Genomic DNA, 5,000 nt, shown 5'->3' on the forward strand with positions numbered 1-5,000 from the left:
ACCACCATCGGCACACGCTCTGCCCTGGTGCGGTCGGTTGCCTCGAGCACCATCGGCACACGCTGGGCCCTGGTGCGGCAGGTTGCCTCGAGCACCATCGGCACACGCTGGGCCCTGGTGCGGGCGGTTGCCTCGACCACCATCGGCACACGCTGGGCCCTGGTGCGGCAGCTTGCCTCGACCACCATCGGCACACGCTGGGCCCTGGTGCGGCAGCTTGCCTCGAGCACCATCGACACACGCTGGGCCCTGGTGCGGGCGGTTGCCTCGACCACCATCGGCACACGCTGGGCCCTGGTGCGGCAGCTTGCCTCGAGCACCATCGGCACACGGTCGGCCCTGGTGCGGTCGGTTGCCACGAGCACCATCGGCACACGCTGGGCCCTGGTGCGGGCGCCTGCCTCGACCACCATCGGCACACGCTCCGCCCTGGTGCGGTCGGTTGCCTCGAGCACCATCGGCACACGCTGGGCCCTGGTGCGGCAGGTTGCCTCGACCACCATCGGCACACGCTGGGCCCTGGTGCGGGCGGTTGCCTCGACCACCATCGGCACACGCTGGGCCCTGGTGCGGGCGGTTGCCTCGACCACCATCGGCACACGCTGGGCCCTGGTGCGGGCGCTTGCCTCGACCACCATCGGCACACGCTGGGCCCTGGTGCGGCAGGTTGCCTCGAGCACCATCGGCACACGCTGGGCCCTGGTGCGGCAGGTTGCCTCGACCACCATCGGCACACGCTGGGCCCTGGTGCGGGCGCTTGCCTCGAGCACCATCGGCACACGCTCGGCCCTGGTGCGGTCGGTTGCCTCGAGCACCATCGGCACACGCTGGGCCCTGGTGCGGCAGGTTGCCTCGACCACCATCGGCAGCCTCGACCACCATCGGCACACGCTGGGCCCTGGTGCGGCAGGTTGCCTCGACCACCATCGGCACACGCTGGGCCCTGGTGCGGGCGGTTGCCTCGACCACCATCGGCACACGCTGGGCCCTGGTGCGGGCGCTTGCCTCGAGCACCATCGGCACACGCTGGGCCCTGGTGCGGCAGGTTGCCTCGAGCACCATCGGCACACGCTGGGCCCTGGTGCGGGAGCTTGCCTCGAGCGCCATCGACACACGATGGGCCCTGGTGCGGCAAGTTGCCTCGAGCACCATCGGCACACGCTGGGCCCTGGTGCGGTCGGTTGCCTCGAGCACCATCGGCACACGCTGGGCGCTGGTGCGGGCGCTTGCCTCGACCACCATCGGCACACGCTGGGCCCTGGTGCGGCAGGTTGCCTCGATCACCATCGGCACACGCTGGGCCCTGGTGCGACAGGTTGCCTCGAGCACCATCGGCACACTATCGGCCCTGGTGCGGGCGGTTGCTTCGAGCACCATCGGCACACGCTGGGCCCTGGTGCGGCAGGTTGCCTCGAGCGCCATCGGCACACGCTGGGCCCTGGTGCGGGCGGTTGCCTCGACCACCATCGGCACACGCTGGGCCCTGGTGCGGGCGCTTGCCTCGAGCACCATCGGCACACGCTGGGCCCTGGTGCGGCAGGTTGCCTCGAGCACCATCGGCACACGCTGGGCCCTGGTGCGGGAGCTTGCCTCGAGCGCCATCGGCACACGCTGGGCCCTGGTGCGGCAAGTTGCCTCGAGCACCATCGGCACACGCTCCGCCCTGGTGCGGTCGGTTGCCTCGACCACCATCGGCACACGCTGGGCGCTGGTGCGGGCGCTTGCCTCGACCACCATCGGCACACGCTGGGCCCTGGTGCGGCAGGTTGCCTCGAGCACCATCGGCACACGCTGGGCCCTGGTGCGGGAGCTTGCCTCGACCACCATCGGCACACGCTGGGCCCTGGTGCGGGCGCTTGCCTCGAGCACCATCGGCACACGCTGGGCCCTGGTGCGGCAGGTTGCCTCGAGCACCATCGGCACACGCTGGGCCCTGGTGCGGGAGCTTGCCTCGAGCGCCATCGACACACGCTGGGCCCTGGTGCGGCAAGTTGCCTCGAGCACCATCGGCACACGCTGGGCCCTGGTGCGGTCGGTTGCCTCGAGCACCATCGGCACACGCTGGGCGCTGGTGCGGGCGCTTGCCTCGACCACCATCGGCACACGCTGGGCCCTGGTGCGGCAGGTTGCCTCGATCACCATCGGCACACGCTGGGCCCTGGTGCGACAGGTTGCCTCGAGCACCATCGGCACACTATCGGCCCTGGTGCGGGCGGTTGCCTCGAGCACCATCGGCACACGCTGGGCCCTGGTGCGGCAGGTTGCCTCGAGCGCCATCGGCACACGCTGGGCCCTGGTGCGGGCGGTTGCCTCGACCACCATCGGCACACGCTGGGCCCTGGTGCGGGCGCTTGCCTCGAGCACCATCGGCACACGCTGGGCCCTGGTGCGGCAGGTTGCCTCGAGCACCATCGGCACATGCTGGGCCCTGGTGCGGGAGCTTGCCTCGAGCGCCATCGGCACACGCTGGGCCCTGGTGCGGCAAGTTGCCTCGAGCACCATCGGCACACGCAGGGCCCTGGTGCGGTCGGTTGCCTCGACCACCATCGGCACACGCTGGGCGCTGGTGCGGGCGCTTGCCTCGACCACCATCGGCACACGCTGGGCCCTGGTGCGGCAGGTTGCCTCGATCACCATCGGCACACGCTGGGCCCTGGTGCGACAGGTTGCCTCGAGCACCATCGGCACACTATCGGCCCTGGTGCGGGCGCTTGCCTCGAGCACCATCGGCACACGCTGGGCCCTGGTGCGGGCGGTTGCCTCGAGCACCATCGGCACACGCTGGGCCCTGGTGGGTTTAGGCACATCTTCAAATTTCTGCCGTGCCAATGCCATTTTTATGGCTTGTAAATTCATACAATGGTCCCCTAAGCCTTCACGTGAAGTTTCGTTGGAAGATGACTCGTTTTCTATTTTTCACGATTTTCGAAACTTTTTGCGGTTCGGGATTTTTTAAAATTTTTTTATAAGGATTTTTGGCCCCAAATTTTGTAGGCATGATCCTTCTATTTTTGTTGGCATGCACAAAAAAATTCAGCTAAAAACTCGAAGTAGAGAAGATTTTGTGACCGTTTGAAAAAAGTGTCCCCATTTCAGACACTTTAACGGCTACTGGTAGCAAACCTGTAAAATCTCAAATGCTCTTTAAGGGGGTGTGAATTCTCAGAGGTTTGATGAGGGATAGGGGGCCAACACAAGGCCAAGTACCAGCACCCATCGCACATCATGTGCGCACACCCCCCCGGCCCCCCTCCCAATCGCCGGAACCCCAATGCCGCCGGTCAGGTTCTCCGGCGGTACTCCGGCGATGCTCCGGCGATGCTCCGGCGATGCTGTCCCGAGTGAAAAAAATGCGGCACCAGCACATGCTGGAGCCAAGCATGGGCACCGTGGCTCAAAATCGAACTTCGGCCAAGGCCTCGACCATCAATGGCACATGATGACGCATGGTGATGGCACATGCATCGACCATCATCGGCATAGGCTGCCCTTCGGTACGGGCACTTGCCTCGACCGCCATCGGCACAAGCTGGGCCCTGGTGTGGGTTGTTGCCTCGATCACAATCGGCACATGCTGAGCCTTGGTGCGGGCGGTTGCCTCGAGCACCATCGGCAGACCCTGGGCCCTGGTGCGGCCGGTTGCCCCGAGCACCATCGGCACACGCTGGGCCCTGGTGCGGGCGGTTCCCTCGACCACCATCGGCACACGTTGGGCCCTGGTCCGGGCGGTTGCCCCCAGCACCATCGGCACACGCTGGGCCCTGGTGCGGGCGCTTGCCCCCAGCACCATCGGCACACGCTGGGCCCTGGTGCGGGCGGTTGCCCCCAGCACCATAGGCACACGCAGGGCCCTGGTGCGGGCGGTTGCCCCGAACACCATCGGCACAAGCCGGCCCTTGGTGCGGGCTCCTGGCTCGACCACCATCGGCACACGCTGGGCCCTGGTGCGGGCGGTTGCCTCGAACACCATCGGCACACGCCGGCCCTTGGTGCGGCCGGTTGCCTCGACCACCATCGGCACACGCTCGGCCTTGGTGAGGGCGCTTGCCTCGACCACCATCGGCACACGCTGGGCCCTGGTGCGGGCGCTTGCCTCGACCACCATCGGCACACGCTCGGCCTTGGTGCGGGCGCTTGCCTCGACCACCATCGGCACACGCTGGGCCCTGGTGCGGGCGGTTGCCTCGACCACCATCGGCACACGCTCGGCCTTGGTGAGGGCGCTTGCCTCGACCACCATCGGCACACGCTGGGCCCTGGTGCGGGCGCTTGCCTCGACCACCATCGGCACACGCTCGGCCCTGGTGCGGGCGGTTGCCTCGACCACCATCGGCACACGCTGGGCCCTGGTGCTGGCGGTTGCCTCGACCACCATCGGCACACGCTGGGCCCTGGTGCGGGCGGTTGCCTCGAACACCATCGGCACAAGCCGGCCCTTGGTGCGGGCGGTTGCCTCGAGCACCATCGGCACACGCTGGGCCCTGGTGCGGGCGGTTGCCTCGAGCACCATCGGCACACGCTGGGCCCTGGTGCGGGCGGTTGCCTCGGGCCCTGGTGCGGACGGTTGCCTCGAGCACCATGGGCACACGCTGGCCCTTGGTGCGGGCTCTTGCCTCGACCACCATCAGCAGAAGATGGCCCCTACGTCGAACACCATCGATACATGCCGGGCCTTGGTGTGGGCACATGCCTCGAGCTGGTGCGGGCGGTTGCCTCGACCACCATCGGCTCACGTTGGCCCTTGTTGCGGGCACATGCCTCGACCACCATCGGCACCTGCGCACCCTCGGTGTGGGATTTGCTTGTTTGGAAAAAGTGTCCCCGTTTCAGACATTTTAACGTCTACTGGTAGCATATCTGTAAAATCTCTAATGCTCTTTAGGGGGTGGTGGTCCGGCACCCCCTCTCCCCCCCCCCACGGGGGGAGTAGGTGTGCGCGATGGGCCTCCCATTGCGTGCACCCCGGCCAACGTCCCTCGAACGAAATACAGGGCGTGCAT

This window comes from Durio zibethinus, unplaced genomic scaffold, assembly GCF_047325235.1.
Source record: "Durio zibethinus cultivar Kanyao isolate XHJ-2024 unplaced genomic scaffold, ASM4732523v1 HiC_scaffold_399, whole genome shotgun sequence".
In the NCBI taxonomy this organism is placed as follows: Eukaryota; Viridiplantae; Streptophyta; class Magnoliopsida; order Malvales; family Malvaceae; genus Durio; species Durio zibethinus.